The 18,012-nt window shown below is 44.4% G+C and overlaps 1 pseudogene; it reads right to left on the bottom strand.

Annotated features, from left to right (window-relative positions):
• Positions 1 to 12,537: 12,537 nt before the first annotated feature.
• On the bottom strand, positions 12,538 to 17,805 carry Ldha-ps28 (lactate dehydrogenase A, pseudogene 28; annotated as a pseudogene).
• Positions 17,806 to 18,012: the final 207 nt, after the last annotated feature.

The following is an 18,012-nucleotide window of genomic DNA, read 5'->3' as shown; positions in this document are numbered from 1 at the left end:
CTTCCTCCTTCCAGATGATTACACGATCACACCTCCCACTGGGACTACTTCCTACGGAGACCTCCCCAACACTGATATCAGCTAACCCACCTCGTCACTTGTGCTGTGCATAATAAACTCACCAAGCTGTTAATACATCTCCATCTGAGCCCACAGCCCACCCAATCCCATCACTCTCAGTTAGGTTTACAGGACCCAGCCATATAGACCAAAGCAATTTGGAGTACAGGAGGTCAGCTATTCGTGTTACCGAGGCATTATTAAAATTAATGGGAAACTTCAATATTCAAATCCAGGCACGATGACAAATGGCCCAGACCCTTTAGGACTTAAGATGGATTGTCCCTCCAGGTAAAGGACCCAAACTTGCTAAGGTATTTGCTGAAGGCAGAGGAAATACAGAATGTGTAATAGAGAAAGATATTTATAAATACCAGCTTCACCCACGTTACCAGTTACTGACATGGAAACTATAACTGTTACAGCTTCAATTTTAAGAAAATATGGGTTTGCACAAACATAAAACATATTAAAGAGCTGTCTTTGTCTCCACTGTAGTCTTATCATGTTACACAAGCTGACTTGCTGTGTTGACACTTGAGTGCTAGCAACTTTAGCTTATAGTATGTAAGTTATGAGACATCCAGGGAAGCACGAGAACCCTTAAAAACTTCACCTTCTAGGACAAGAATGCATTTTCAGTCATGTGTAACTAGTTAGATTACATTAGGCAAAATTATGACTTTGTGATGCTGTTTATTGGGGACTAAGCATGGTTTGAGATGTTTTGGGAGTTGAGTTGACAGAGGACAGGCAAATGGTTGGATTGAAAGATACCCAGCAGGGTAGTCAGGCATGTGGTGAGTGAACTGAGAGAGCAAACCAACCCAAACATAGGTTCAGGTCCCTGTTCAGAAGGCCAGGACTCCAAGAGGAACAGTAAGTAGAAGAAAGCCCTCAGAGCTTCAAATTGGATTTTTTTTTCTTGACTAGATGCATTGCACACCCACCCCAGCCCTACCATCATAGGCAGACATCGTGCTACAGTGTCTTTGCTCCTTAAATTGACACCCACACCTCTGACTGTCTAGGACACTGCCAAGCTCTCAGGCACAGAATGTGACCACATCATTGCTTTCTCTTGTTCTGAGGCTTCTAGCTTCTCAGAGTAGCTATTGGTTTCTATGATTCTTCAGTTTATATAGCCAGCCATTGTTGAATTGTTCACTGTGTAAACCAGTCAGGCAGTGTGTGTGTATATATATATATGTGTGTGTGTGTGTGTGTGTGTGTGTGTGTGTGTATACATATATATATGTATATATATATATACATATACGTGTGTGTGTGTATCATAGATAATTCCTGCTGTCAACTTGACATAGCTCAGAGGGTAGAGAGACCCTCAACTGGAGGACTAGCTTGACCAGTTTGGCCATGCTTATAAGATAGTTACTAAAAGTGTTGTAGGAAGGACCAGCCACTTGGGGGGGTGCTGCCATCTCTAGGCAGGTGCGTCTGGGCCGTATAAGAAAGGAAGGTAAATGTGAATCTAGAAGTAAGATAGTAAATAACATTCCTCCAGGATTTCTGGTTCAGGCTCTTACCTTGAGTCTCTGCCACAGTTTTCCTCACTTTAAACTGAAGGATGAGATAATGTCTTTCCTTGTTTAGCATAACACGTCAGAACATGTCATAGATAGATAGATAGATAGATAGATAGATAGATAGATAGATAATAGATAGATGGCTAGATAGATAGATGGATAGATGGATGGATAGATAGATAGATAGATGATAGATAGATAGATAGATGCATAGGCATATCTATATAATTCTATTATTTTGTTCCTCTAGCGAACCCTGACTCATATACGATAGAAGTTCCACCTCAGTGCAAGTTATGGGATGAGGACAATGAGGATGACTCTTCCTGATGTCAGCAGACTGTATATCTTCTTGTAGTCAGAAGGTAATGTTAGATGATTCCCTCAAATTTACATTTCTGTGATCATATCTACAACTTAGGGAACTATTTGTACTCATTAATAGCATGTAACATTAAAATCTCACCTTTCTCCTGTGAATGATTTTTATAGACTTCTCACAAGCCTGGGATGTGGGCAGAACAGCTGTTATTTGCCCCATTTAGAGTTCATTTGTGGTGATTGAGGCTATCAACTACATAAAACCATCAGTTAATATTCTGGAAACTTCCACAGACATTGATAAAGCAGTATTATTCTCTGGACAAGCAAGAGGGCAACATGGATTTTTTTCCATCAGTTTCCTGGAATCTAATCATAAATCCTTGATGAACTTTGAGCTCAAGTATGATAACTTTAAATGGCTCTGTAGCTTAGAAACTGCTGCTGTTCTGAGTAAGGTGCTACTTCACATAAGGCAAGGGACATATAACTCACAAGAAACATCTACAGTAAACAGAGTAGACCTGGAATGGCATGTCAGCATCCTCTCTGAAATACAGAATTACAAAGAAGACCGTCTCTCCTGTGTAGAGATGAACACGGTTGCTTAATCACAAATTAGAATTCCCCCTGACTTTATAGAACCTACAGAGCATGTCTTAGTCCCTTTCTATTGTTGTGATAAAACACCATGACCAAGGATGGTCACTTGGGCTCACACTTCCGGAAGGATACAAGTCCATCATGAGGAAGCAGCAGGCATGGTAGCAAGCAAGGCCATACTTCCTATGCCTCCCTAAACAGTGCCACTGACTAGAGGTTAAATATTCAAATGTCTGAGATTATGGGAGAATATTCAAAGCACCACAGAGCAGAACAATCATCTTCACTCTGTCAATACGTAATCTCATTCTCAGTAAAACTCAAGTCTTCCCTCTGTGCTCATTATGTTAATATAGCCTCGAGTCTTAAGAAAATGACAGAAGTTAAAGTTGATGCATTAAAACGTGGCTCTGATGATAGGTGTAGATCATGAGATAGATATTAATATATAGAACTAACCATGAATTCTAGGCAAGAATTCACTTACTGCTAAATCTTACTTGGTAAGTTCAGAACAAGTGAATTGTACCAATTCATGACTGAAAGCAATTCCTTTCTTATTTCTAAGAGGAGGCAAGGAAACAGTCCTTGTTGATTGAAAAGAGTAATGGAACCACATTTTGGCAAAATTATAGGAAGTAAACAGATGGGAAATAAGAGAAAGGCCGCATGGGCAGGAAAAGCCATAAGTTTTCAGCACAGAACTAAAAGATAAAAGAGAGTTCTCCTGGGAACCCATGGGTCATTTAGTCCAACAACAGTGATTTACTTTCTGTTCAGCAAGTGTTCTAAACTTTGGGGACAGAGTGAGTCTTATGACATATGGCTCTCAGCACCAGCTGTGACAGGGGAAAATGGCTGCTAATAGAATCATTCTGACTCAGAACTATTAGATCTTATTAGATCCTTAGCTGGCTACATCTAATGGCTTCACAGGAAATTTTAGGATGGAAGTCAGCCAACAAACCGATCCACATTCGCTCTTCCCTTTTGATTAGCACAGGCATTTGACACTGATTTATTTTCGCAAAGATAATATTTTTTAAACGCATTGGAGTTATTTCACAGGAGCCCTCCTCCCCCCTCCAAATTATGTTTCACACTTGGTCAAAAGATTGAAAGTAGCTGCTTTCCTTGCTGGCATACTCCATTCCAAACCTGTCTTTGTTGTTTTGTGCTGGAGACTCTGTTATGACTACCCAGGGCAGAAGAACCAATCAACTGGATCCTCTTGGGAGATGAGGGGAGGAAATGGCAAGGAGATCTGAGTGGATGTGGAGAAAGGTGTGCTGCCAGAGGAGGGTTAGCAATGGCGAGACATGGGTGTCTTCTACTTAGGAATAAAACATGCTCAGTGCTGTACTTTAAAAAATAATTGATTTCCGGTGACAATACAAAGACTGATTGGAAGGATAAGACAATGAACTTGTGATAGCGTTGGAAAGTTCTAGGAGGCTGCTACAAGGAGACGTGCTGAGAGACTAAGCTAAGACAGTGTGGTTCTAAAGACAGAGGAGGGAGACCAGATCTGATGTGTGCACACCAGGTCCGGCACCTCAATAATGTCTTCATAGCCTCTTGCTTCCCTTTGGTGCAGAATTCAGTCCAGGGTCTCGTTTGTACTTGATCGTTCCCCTAGTCTGCTGAAATATTGAACAACTCATTGGCTTCGTCATGATCGTTAATGAGAAGCACAGGTCAGTTACTTTATAGACTGTTTCTTAGCCTTGGTTTGTGTGATGCTTCCTTGAGATCCGATTCAGATTATGCATGTCCAGATGGAACACTGCATCAGTAATGCGGTGTCCCGAAGGCCACATCTGGAGACCACATGATGTGACCACCTGCTCCTCACTGGCTATGTTAATCTTGATTATCCAATCAGGAAGTTGTCTGGTGTCTCCACTGTGCAGTTTCTGTTTTCCTCTATGCTATTCCCAGAAGCAGGGTGAGGGGAAACACTTTAAGGCCATGCAAATCCTCAGCTCCTCAGCAAACTTTCTCACTTGATGCTTGTTCAGATCAGTTTTTACCATGAGGTTTACAGAACTATGGTCTTGCAAGTCTCCATCCACTGGAACTTCTATTTTTAGCTGGATGCATTTCTACCCATCTTAGTCTCTTTTCTGCACCTGGGTCTGGGTTACTTAGAAAATAAACACATTTCCCACAGCTTTGGAGCCTGTAAAGTACAAGGTTAAGAGGGCCAGCATCTGGTGATGGACTTGTAGCTGCGTCACCCCTTGGCGGAAGGGACTGAGCAAGAGAAGATGCTGAATCGCTCTTGTATCAAAACTCCACAAGGACAAGAGCTCCTCCCTCCCGTAGTGACACAGTTAACTCATTCGTGAAGGCAGAGCCTAGTCCCTAAGCGTTACCTCGCCACAGTTCTACATTGGGGGTTACATTTTCAACATAAGATTTGAGAGAGGGGTTGGGGATTTAGCTCAGTGGTAGAGCGCTTGCCTAGCAAGCGCAAGGCCCTGGGTTTGGTCCCCAGCTCCGAAAAAAAGAAAAAAGAAAAAAAAAAAGATTTGGGAGAGAGTCAAACCATTGTGCTATGTGACATAAGGGTCTAAGTATCCCAGTGCACTTGTGACTTTCTGATTAAATTCCAATGCAAATAAGTATTTGTGAGACTTCTAAGAAGTCGCCTTAAAAGCGAAGTTCCAGCTGGACATGGTGACCATGGTCTGTATTCTCAGCACTGGGGACACTAAGGCAAGAGGATGACGAATTCAAGGCTAGCCTTGGGCTATGCAGTCAGTTCAAGGGCATCCTGGACTACAAGGAAGAGATTTTCTCAAAAAACAAAAACAAAAACAAAAACAAAAAAAACAAAAAACAAAAAAAGAACAAAACAAAAAACAAAATAAAACAAACAAACAAACAAAAAACCAACAAGAAAAATGCATAGAAATCAATAGGAAAAGGGGTTGGTTTTCACCTCCTAGGGAGAAATGTGGTAAAAACAGAAAAGGACTAAAATTAGGACCCTGTTAGATGCTAGAAGCCGGAATACCCAAGAGTAGCCTGCACACAAGCCTATGGGAAGCCAAACGTGAGCCAGAGCAAGGCCTCCAGAATGAAGGTGAGGAAGAAGGCTAAGGAGGATGGAATGAGCAGTTTGATATTAGGAGGAGACTACGTACAGGAAGGACTGAACAGCTGCCATTGAACTAGTAGGAGGTATTTGGCAGCCCACCGAAAAGAATTCCACCAGATGGAAGGGACGCTTGAACTTCAGCAAACTGAGAACCAAACAGAAGGCAAAAGATCAGCCTCAAGTCTAAATGGACTTCTCCTTAAAGGTTCTACAAAGACGAGGGAAGAACCAACTGATGACTGGCCCAACTCGAGATCCATCCAATGGGAGACATGATTAATGAATTCTGCTATGCATAACTGACTTCTGAGAGGCTTCATCTGGCAGTGGATGGAAACAAATGCAGAGACCCACAGTCAAACATCAGGAGGAGCTCAGGGACTCTTGTGGAGGAGTGGGGCATAGGAATGAGTGAGCCAGAGAGGTCAAGTCAACCACAAGAAGACATGCACAGTCAACTCACTTGTGTCCATGGGGGCTCACAGAACCCGAAGCACCAACCAAATACCATACAGGGGCTGGACTTAGGCTCCCTACATATTTGTAGCAGATGTGCAGCTTGGGTACTCTAACATTTGAAGCAGGGGCTGTCTCTGACTCTGTTGCCTGCCATTGGATTCCCTTCCCCTAACTAGTTGGGCCTCAGTGGGAGAAGATGCGTTTAGTTCTGCTGCAAATTGATGTCCCAGGTCCAGCTGGTACCCAAGGGAGGCTTCTCCGTCTTTGAGGAGAAAGGGAGGGAGTTGTGGGGACAGGGATTGGTGGAGGTGGATTGGGAGGACAGGAGGGAAGGGCCTTGATTGGGATGTAAAGTGAATAAATAGATTAATTAATAAAAAAAGGTTCTAGAAAGAAATGGGATTGGGTTCTAATGAGCTCTTAGACTGTATATTGAGTGCAGAGAGAACTGTCCTGATCATCTTGAATTTCTGGAAATGAAAGCAGCCTCGGCTCATGACAAACAATGAGTAAATGTCAGTAGAGTGAAAACCAGACTGAAGACCTTCCCTCCCATAGAGACCTCACATTCTAGCAAGCACCGAATAGAGCAGGAGGCATGTTGGGAGGCTTGGCTTTTTAGGATAGGAGATTTTTGTTTTAAACAATTTTATATGAGCCTTACAGTTCCATGAGTCGTGAGGGACCGCAAAACACAACCCAACAAGCTATACAGCAGTCTCAGCATCCACCGACATGCCCTTCCCTTAGCCTCGGTCCTCATACTCACTGATTCTGTTTCTGTAGTGTTGACTGTTTCAGAACATCATGAAAATAGCATTCAAGCAGAAAACTTTTTGCTTGGTAGCCAAGTCGCAGCTTTGGTGTTTGACTTATTTCATTTAACACTGTGCTTTTGAGAACAAGCTGTTATATGAAGCTCATTCTGCGTGACTGGTGAGAAGCATTCCATTGTATACCTGCATCACATCTCATTTCATATTTGACAGATATCCAGTTTGGAACAATTTTAATTAGTATGCTGGTCTCTGTGTGGGCATACATTTTCATTTCTATCAATGAGTCCTATGGAGTGGGGCTGCTGGCATACAATGAACGTCATAAGAAAGGTGCCAACACACACACACACACACACTCACACACACAGGATGAATATCTCTCTCTATCCCTCCCTCTCCATATATATATACACACATACATGTGTGTGTATGTATATGTATATGTATATTCTCCAAGATATATATAGGTTCCTTGCTTTGTATTTTCCACAGAACTGAATATTACCATTTTTAAAAGTTTAGCTTTTGACTGTAGATACTAGGTCATTGATACTTAGTTGGTGGAAATTGAACTCTGAGTTTTTAATTTGGACCTTCTGGGTTAGCGAATATAGTATGAGAGTTGTTCACGGTCCAGGAGCCTCAGCTGTGAGATCACAGTTAGTATTCTACACTGTGCTGCTGCCTTCTGTATACAGATGACTGATAAATTACATGAGCTGTTCTGTACCTCATTATAAAATGAGTTTGTGTTAGGCAGTTTTAACCAACCATAGTCTCACACAAGTGTCCTGAGAAGCTTAAGATGAGTCGGGCTAAGCTATGGTGTCTGGCAGGTTGAGAATATTAATGTTGGCTTGCAGTTTTGTTTGGCATGATACCTGTAACTGGAGCATCACCTGCACGGTGGTGCGTCCTTATAGCTTTAGTGCATGTTCCACTGCATGTGCATTCTGCCAAGTGCACGGAGGATTTCTTTGTCTGCTTGACCTTTGTACCTGCTCCGTGCAGCGGTCACTGCTCAAACCTTTAGCTTTCTAAAAAGATGGTGTTTTGTTCTTATTGGATTGGGAGAGTCTTTAGAAAAAAATTATTTTTGAATTTTTGTTTGTGAGTGCTTTGCCTTCATGTATGCATTTGTACCTCATGCATACCTGTTGCCTATAGACATTTGCAAGCCATCATGTTGGTGCTGGGTCTTCTGAAAGAGCAAGTGTTCTAACCACTGAGCCATCTCTCCAATTCCTGAGTGTGAGAGTCCTTACACATTCCGAATTATTATAATTCTTAATCAGGCATTTTTCCAGCATTTTCCTCAGTCTGTGGCTTGCCTTTTTGTTTTCTCTTGTGTCTTCTGAAGAACTTAAACGTTTCACTGACATCTAATGAATCCCTCTTTCTCTTATAAGAGTCACAGTTTCACATTCCCTCTCAAACCCTCCCGATTCCAGGCTCTCTGATTTTTCTCTAAAAGGTTTGTGGCTTTGTGTTTTACATTTGGGTCTGTGGTACATTCAATTTCTATGCAAAGAGGCTAGAAGATTAGAAAGTGTTTCTGTTGAGGTAAGCGGCGAGCAGTTAAAGAGACACACTGTAGTGTGATGGGTTGCAAGAGAAGCAGAAAGATTGAGATTCACCATGAGAAATTAATTCCTCCTCACACTGAACCAAAGGGAAGAAACAGAGTAGAAGCGGTGTCCCCCCCCCCCCCCACAAAATAGTCTGATACAGGGGAAGAAGGAGGCTGGGAAAGAGCTTGGAGCAGACTTATAAATGGAAGGCGGGTGATGCTAAAGACCCAGGAAGTTGGAATCCTGGAGGTGTAACCACTGCAGCTAGACATGGGCACCAGATCTCTAGCACAGCAGTGATGAAACCCAAGAGAGGAGGACCTAGAGGAAGCTGAGGAGCATGGAGGTTTCAGATCCAGTTGGCCCAGGAGTGGAGCATGTAGGTGAGTGAAATTGATGAGAGAGGACTTGCGGAGTTAGAGGTCCGGGTGAAGTTCCGGGGCAAATCCCCGATCCAATTATTATTATTATTTTTTTTTTTGGTTCTTTTTTTTCGGAGCTGGGGACCGAACCCAGGGCCTTGGGCTTCCTAGGCAAGCGCTCTACCACTGAGCTAAATCCCCAGCCCCCCGATCCAATTATTAATCCGTGCTTTTGAGTCATGGTATCATACATAATCTGTATGTCTGTGTGCATTTGCATGAAAGTAAAATAACTTAAGGTACACAAACAGAAGTTGATTAAACAATAGCGACTGGTTTAGGCATATTTCTTTCAAAGCAAGAAACCGAGAGGTGGGAAGCCCTGTGAATAGTAAGGAAAATGGTACATTTACTATAGTACATGAGGTTTCTGGAGCACTGTATCCATCATTGTCTTGAGTTACTTTTACTATTACAAAGTAGCCATCAAAAGCCAAGCATCATATCTGCTAATTCATTAATTTGTTCTTCTGCACTATATCTTTTAATGGCCAAGTGGGACTTTAAATGATGGGCGAAGGCTGACATAGGAGTGAAGAACAAAATATCTGACATGTCACCCTCAGCTCTGAAATGACACTGGTCAAATGGTCCGTCATTTCATCTCTGCCGAATAGTTCTCTGGGTCAGCCTGCCTGCAGGCTGACATGTTCCTTGAAGAATAGGGCCTTTCCCAGCTCGTCCTCCTGGCAGGCTAATCTACCCAGGGAAAGACACTCAGCCCAAACTGGGGCAAGCATATTCTCATACACAAGGGCTGAATGCTAATTGAAGATATGAGGTCATGAAGGGTTGAATTTGGGCTAAGACCACGTGGAGTGGGAAGAGTTGACCTACTCAGAAGTGTGGCAGTCCAAGTCTAAGGGTAGCTCAGTTGATAAACTATTGTCTAGTAAGTATGTGTGAAGCCTTGGGTTAAAGCCTTGAGTTGAAGACGCAGCACTGGGTTGGGGATTTAGCTCTGTGGTAGAGCGCTTGCCTAGCAAGCTCAAGGCCCTGGGTTCGGTCCCCAGCTCCGGGGGGGGGGGGGGGGAAGGAAGACGCAGCACTGCATAAACCAGGCATCCTGGTATATACTTGCAATTCCATCACCAAGGAGGTGGAGTCAGGAGGATCAGAAGTTCAAGGCTAATCTTAGCTATAGGGAGAGTTTTAAGTCCAACTAGACCTTGTCTCATAATCAAACAAACAACAACATCAAAAACCACTTTGCAGAGATATAGAATAGCCTCTAAGAGGGAAATGAAACACAATGAAGAGGATGGACAAGCTGTCTGAGCTCACACACTTTCTCTACTTGGGTCGTTTGATCTCTCAACATGAATCTCCTTCCCAGTACTTGAGCTGGCTCCACTGTGTTTTGATTCCTCAGAACCAAAGGATGCTTTGGGAAAGTCATTCATGGCTTGGATTAGAGCCCAGAGAAAAAAGTAAACAAGGTTAGCAGCTGAGCAGTCAGACCGAGTTTTCAAAATATTATAGGCTAACTGTCACGTGACACTAGACATCTGTTATCATTCACTTAACTTTTATAAGAACTGCACTGAGAAAATTTACACGCTCTGGAAAGTCAGCTTTCCCCCTTCACCTATTTACTCAAAAACAAACCAAACCAAAACCAAAACCAAAACCAACCAAACAAACCAACAAAAATCCAAGTTCCAGTCAAGCTTCCAGACCTAGTGTCCAAGACCCTCGGCAGCTTTTACAAAGAGCGACCAGCAGAAGCAAGCACACCACAGCAGTGAAAAGTGACAGTTGACAGCCTAGCACAAAAGGGAAAATCAAAACTATAAGTAGGGGCATAGTAATTCTCCAGGAGTGTGCCACGTCTGGGCCTTCTAAGAGTATTTTCCTGAGACTCTTGGTTCTGTGGGACAGCTTAAGTTACATCTGATATTAGGGAAGAAGCTAATAAACAAGGATAAAAACGGGGCTCTCGGCTCCACAGGCGCTCCCGGAACCCAGCAAAACAAGCAAGCGGCCGGAAGAGCCAGGGCTTCCCTCCAACGTCGTCAGGAACCCCCAGGTTACCACCCGTGAGTGGGATTTTAGAGGACCTTAGGAGCTGTCTGGTTTTTGTCAATCAGCTTCCCCTGCCCTCTCCTTTCGGGCTTGTCTGTGTCTTTCAAAAGGTTCTCCGGCTGCCTGAGCCACTTTGCAAAAGGCAGTCAGGCAGCTCACAGGATCACTTCAACCTGCACTGTAATCGGCCTGTGTGTTGGCCTGTATGGTTGCAAGGTTGCAGCTTGCTCTTGGAGGTCCTCAGACCCTTGCCACGCCCCATTGCCGGTCCCCACACTCTCCTCTCATTTACACTGCCAGCCCCACTGCTGAAGGAATCTGGGCATGTGACTTCTGCAGTCTGTCTCTGCACCACAGCTTCTAAGCATCAGAATATCTAGTTTCCCATAATTTTGATTGTTCTGCCGCCATTGGCTGTCTCTGTACACCAAAACAAAACCCTCTGGGGGTGATTTGAATAGGAATGACCTCCATAGACTCAAGTGAATTCTTGACCCATAGGGAATGGCACTATTAGGCATGGCCTAGTTGGAACAGGTGTGGCCTTGTTGGAGTGGGTGTGGCTTTGTTGGAGTGGGTGTGGCTTTGTTGGAGTGGGTGTGGCTTTGTGGGAGTAGGTGTGGCTTTGTGGGAGGCAGTATGTCATTGCTGAGGAGGGCTTTGGGGTCTTGTACATGTTCTGGCTAGGCCCAGTGTGGTTCACCGTCTCCTATTGCCGGAGGATCAGGATGTAAAACTCTCAGCTCCTTTTCCAGCTCCATGCCTGCCTGCATGCTACTGTGCTTCCCACCATGATGATAATGGACTAACCCTCTGAAACTGTAAGCCAACCCCAATTAAATGTTTTTCTTCATAAGAGTTGCAGTGGTCTAGTGTCCCTTCACAGTAATACAACCCAAACTAAGGCACCTCCTGTTGCAAATCTCTTCACTCAAAATTTCTACATGGAGGCTGTGGACCACATCTGAGGTTTGGGCTGAACTTCTCCCACCTGTTCTTGTACAGAGCTGACCAGCCTAAGGCTATGGCTGTGTGTAGTCATGGGTTCACTCTGCCCACCGGAAACAGCCCAGCTCTCCCGCACTTCTTAGCAGCTTGGGCAGTGAGCTTACGGTCTGTCACCTGCAGAAGGAACAGCCTATGAGTAAGAAACACTCAATTCTACAGACTTGACAACACTTTAAAGAATCAGGCTCCATCTTGCCCTTTTATAAACCGAACATAGATGATGCTAACATCGAGTCTTTTAAAATGGGTCAAGTTGTGTTTACCTTGTTTTTGTAAAAAACAACAACAACAACAAAAAAAAACACAAAAAAACCTGCCATGATGTGCATAACAGTTTTTGAAATAATTTTCACCCAAAATGGCAATGACCGTTGTGATGACCCAGCAGATAAAGGCTCCTGCAGCCCAGCCCAGGGACCCACAAGGTGAAAGGAGAAAACTTCCATAAGTTGTCCTCTGATCTCCACCAGAGCACTGTGGTGAGAGCTCACATGCATGCACAACACACTTGCACTCATATACACATTTACATATACACACACACACAACAGTCGCACACACAATACTCACACACTTATATACACATTCACACACTCATATATATATACATACATACTCACACACTCATACACACACTCACTAATTTACACAGTCATATTTATGTATACATACACACACACTATACACAGAAGCACATTTATATACACATTCACTCACGCTCATACATGCACACTCACACTCATACACATACACACAGAAAACATAATAGAAAAGAACAAGATGAAAGTAGAAAATGACAAAAGTGAAAATACTGAAAGATGCGCTCTCTCTCTAGAGAGAGAGAGAGAGAGAGCACAGAGTCATACATGAAATAAAATGAACAAAAATGATCACCTCGTAGTACTGTCAACCACCTGCTTGTGAACCTCCTTCCATTGCTCCTTATCTGCATCGGTGGTGCCCAGTTCTGGGTTCAGATTCCTCAGGGAGACACTGGCAACATTCACGTCACTCCACACATGAGTCACCATGCTCCCCTAGGACCCATCCATGACAGCTCAGCGGGTGAACGCGCAGCCTTTCTCCCATCAGGTAACAGCGCCCAGCTGAGTCCAGATTGTGATCACTCCCGGTAACTCTGTTTTGGGGAAAGCCACATAGGTCGTAGGTCAAGATATCCAGCGGGTGAGACAATGAGCGGCTTGCAGTGCGTACTGCACTTCACAGTTGGGAACGACGGACTTGAAGATGTTCACGTCTCGCTGAACCGTTGAGCCGGCTCTCTCCCTCCAGCTGTCGGCCCCCGTGTGACAATGATCAGTTTGGAGTTTGCAGTCACACTGTAGTCTTTGCTGGAGACAGTTTCTGGTGTCCTAAGGAAGAGGCTGCCAGGCTGGAGATCCATCATCTCTCCCTTCTGCTCGTCTTCCATGACATCGACAAGGGCAAGCTGAGCTGCCAAGTCCTCCATTAAGACACTGATGGTCCTTGAGGGTTGCCATTTTGGACCAGGAACCAAAAGGGACCACAGGTGCACAATGGGGGTGGTATCAGGCGCCCGGTTGCAGAGTCCAGGTTCCAAGACAATGGCTCCAGTCAAAAGAGTTTTGAAGTAATATTAATTGAATTAATATTCTCTAGAATATTGTTCCTTTTTTTTTTTTGAAGAGAGTATCTGATGTAACCTAGACTGACCTCAGACTTACTATGTAGTCACAAATGACCTTTAACCTCTGTTCCCTTTGCTTCCTTCTTCTAAATTCTGGGATTGTAGGCATGTGCCAGTAATACCCAGCTTCCAGGGGCTATTCCTGAGAAGAAAAAGAAGAGCAAAGGCCAGCCCTATGTATGAAGAGCAGGGTGGGGAGGACACATACTTGTGTTCTTGGGTATGTACAGACTTGCTCTGGGCCGGGACATAAAACGCTGATTGTTATCATGTGCCAAGGATAAGGGTTGTTGGGTAGGAACTGAGGAACAGAGCAAGAGAGACCCTTTGGCCCCATTTGCTCTGTGTGGATTTAGACATCTATTCTCAATAAGATGTCTCAGAAGACGCTACAGTGGGCACACGTGACTAGGAGCTGAAGCAGTTAGAAACTTGGTGTTTCCTGAAGACTCGTGTTAAAGGGTTGCCCATGCTGAGTGCTGTAGGAACATGATAGAACTCTGAGGGAAATTTTGGGGTCTTTGGGTCATGTGAGAGTATCCCTTTGAAGGGGCAATAGTCTCTCTTCATTCTTGTTCCCTGGCCATAAGGGGAATGGTTTGTCCCCTCTAAAACATGTTGTCTTATCATAGGTTCAAAGCAATGAAAACCAGAATCAAAGAACCTCTTCTACAAGTTTTGTCTCCAGCATCTCATCCCAGTAACAGAATGTGCCCTGACCCAAGAATGATGATGGTCTTCTCCTCTTCTCCATGATGTGAATTCTTCCCAAGACAACGCCATCACTCGGGCTCGTGTCCCTCTGAGTCTCTAACAAGATGGCGGGAGCTGAGATGTGGGATCTGAGTGTTTAAGTAGTTTAGGAGGGGTTAGTGAGTGTGACTTACATGACTCCTGGGATCCAAATCCTAAGAGGAAAGAGATGGACACACTGCAGACAGGACAGGGGGGTGAGCAAGGCCAGCTCGAGCATTTAGGAGTGGGGCTAAGGCATTTAGGAGTGAAATGTTTCCTGAAAGCGTGTTGGGAGATGTGTCAGTCTTCAGAAGCAGACCCAGAAGGCCAGACTCTGGGCCCTGCAGTCACCTGTGCAGCAGCTCCACAGAAAGAGACCAGAGGGCTGTGGAAAGAAACTGTGCTGGAGAGGTGTGCAGGAGTCAAATCTCGACAGGCCAAGAAGCAAGGACTGGGTGAGTTTAAAACCGAAAGGACACATTGGCTTCAAGAGACAGAGATCTAAGTCAAGGTGAGCAGTGTTTACTGGGGTGGGCGGGGCATATCAGGATGGGTGGGGTTTATTGGGGGCATGTCGTCGGAATAGTCTTTCTCCATTCCCCATATCCTCCTTAATGGGCTGACTTCTTTTTCTTTCAACACTGGCTTCTATCTACTACAGCTTACCGAGAAAAAAAAAAGTCCCCAACTTTTCCCTAACAGTTATGGTACAGATCTTTGATCTTTGAACTAATTAATACTGGTCAGTTTGGGTCACTTCACTTTCCCGGAAATAATCAATGTATGAGGCACTTGTAAGCCAGGCAAATGGTACATGACCTTTCCTGGGTGTCATAAATCTAATCTAAGAACCAAAAGTGAGGGAGGAGAGAGGATGATGGTGGGTCTCAGGGGAAATCAAGGTCCTGTTTATTATTATTTTCTTTTACATTTGCTTAGTGTGTGTGTGTGTGTGTGTGTGTGTGTGTGTGTGTGTGTGTGTGTGTGTACATGCCTTGGCACTCTTGTGAAGTCAAAAGAGAACTTGGGAGAATCAGTCAGTTCTGTCCTTCTGTCATGTCTGTCCTGGGTATTAAACTCAGATTATTAGGCTTGGTACCAAGTGCTTTTACTTGCTGAACCATCTCACTGGCCCAAGACCAAAATACTAAACAGGTGAAAAGTGTTACCTTCTATTCTGAGAGCGAATGAAAGGGTCAGACGGTGATTATTCCCTTAGGAATAGAAAGGACCCATCATGGAGTTGCCAACCTTTAATCCCCAATCTAAGGAGGCAGGCTCTGTGGGTTGAGGCCAGCCTGGTCTACATAGTGAATTCCAGGACAGCTGGGATTACCTAGTGAGACCCCCATCTCAAACAAACAAACAAACAAACAAACAAACAAACAAACATCTTTAAAGGGAGAAAATGTCCAAATGGCAGAGAAGTTGGAGACATGGGACAAACAGTGGAAGGGACAGAAAGCGACACTGGACAGAAACATTCGACTTGGTAGGCCATCTGACCCAGGCACTGCCTCTGCTGTTCTACCTCCCCAGTGCCCCTACAAGGCCTACTCTCTTAGAATTCCTAACAAAGCCACTCTAACCTCCCTGGGACGCATTCAGCAGTGACTGCTTCTGGGTGTAGGAGTACTATGTCGTCATGCAGGTTTGATTCTTTAAATGGCTGCTTTTCATTAAGCTCAAGTCCAACTCTCAGCTTGCCCTCGGGATAACTATAAATCCATCTCTTTCATCACAAGATCCTTTGTGCAGCAACAGTTCATTTCAGCCCGGTCTTTTCTCCTTCAGTCAAGCACAACCAGTTCTTTGACCACATATCTGGTGACATAGTTCTTCTGTGACCTATTTATCTTTCTCAAGATTCATGCTCCCACCCCCACCACACCCCCACGTGTGGGTGGGGGTAGAGACTTTGGTGTATATGTGTCTGTACATGCACATGCAAAGGCCGGAGAAGGACATCCGGTGTCCTGCTCTACCACCCTTGACTTTAAGCCTTTGAGACAGAGTTTCTTACTGAGCCCACAGCTAGGCTACAGGGACCATCTTGTCTCTGCCACTGGGGTTACAGTCATGTGTGTCCTGAGGCTTTGAACTCATGCTAGGACAGCTTTCAGTCTATTCAGTCCTCCTCCTTGTTTTTTCTGTGTTGTTGTTGTTGTTTTTAGGGTGTGTGTGTGTGTGTGTGTGTGTGTAGGTCAGGGTCTCACTCTCTATTCAAAAGCTAGCCTGAGACTAACTATATAGCCCAAGCTGGACTCACCCTCAGGAGCTAAGGTTGCCTCCTACCTCAGCATCTAAGTGCTGAGATTACAGGCAGATGCCTCATTTTGTCTACCTTTAAAATCTGATAATAAAAGCCTGAGCTGCTGCTGCTGCTGCTGCTGTGGGACGGTCACTCAGTTTACCTGGACACTATGCTTCGCCAGCATGGTTTAAGGTTTCACGGCCTTTTTCTTTGATACCGTGTCATACTTCACTCATTTTTGAGCTCGGGAGCCACCAAATCGCAGATCTTTTTCCTTAGGAGGCCTTTTGTAACTATGCAAATTGTGTATTTCAAGCCAAATGGGACTTTCTACTTTTTCTTTCAAATCTCTTCTTGTTTCTTTTGGACTTCATCTAGTCACTTGCCAAAATACAACTTGAGAAGCAGGAAGTCTTTGCACCTTGCTGTAGACAGAAACCAGTCTAAAACTATGGTGGCTACTGCTTGCTAATGACTGACTGTGTGTGGTGGCCTCACTAGCCAGCTCTCTCTCTCTCTCTCTCTCTCTCTCTCTCTCTCTCTCTCTCTCTCTCTCACTCGCTCTCTGTCCCCATGTTTGTGTATGTGTACCTGAACTTTGACCTGCCATTTTAATTAGTCACCGTCAACCTCTGCTTTCATTTTTGGCTAGTGCCAGCTGTTCTGGACAGGCAAACACTTTGGTACCTTTGGCCTTTCTCCTGTGGACAGTAAAAGACAGCAGCTCTAGAGGGGTCTTGAAATGCTAATGTCTCTGTCCCTAAGCTCTCTCCCACCCACGGATCCAAGAGCACCAGCGTGAACCTGTCTCATGTAGATGCACATTAACATTATTAAAATTCGAGGCCCCTTGTACTTCATGATTTCCACTACTGATCTCTCCCTGACAGACTTGCTTTACTTAGTCCCCAGGGCTATCTCAGCACCAGTACCACCCTCCCACCCACTTGAGCCTGCTCCCACATGAAAAAATCCTAAGTGGAGCTAGAGAGGTGGTTCAGGGTGTGTGGTGCTCTTGCAGAGAGCCTGAGCTCAGTTCCCAGCACCCATGGCAGGGGTCTCATAGCTGCCTATGATGCCAACTCCAGATGACCTGACCTCTTCCGACCTCTGAGGGCACCTTCACTTTTGGACACATACCTACATACATGTATACACACATGCATATGATACATGTATATAATACAAATATAGACATGAATATGAAAAGAGACTCACCTGAGTGCTCAGATACACGTACCACCATACCCAGCAAGAACGTATTAGAGATGTAGGTCTTATCGGGAATAACAATTCTAAGTACTTTAAGGTTCTAGAAAAGTTCCAGTTATGATCCCAGATGAGACTATACAACTGTGATACTTGAAGGCAAAATAAAGCCTCTCTCTGCATCCAAGGGCAGTGGTAATGTGCCTGGGATAGCCCTTACACACACATCTCTCTTTTTTTTTTT

This window comes from Rattus norvegicus, chromosome 7 (assembly GCF_036323735.1).
Source record: "Rattus norvegicus strain BN/NHsdMcwi chromosome 7, GRCr8, whole genome shotgun sequence".
Lineage (NCBI taxonomy): Eukaryota > Metazoa > Chordata > Mammalia > Rodentia > Muridae > Rattus > Rattus norvegicus.
Note: the sequence above shows the minus strand (reverse complement) of the source record. Positions and strands in the feature narration are given on the sequence as shown.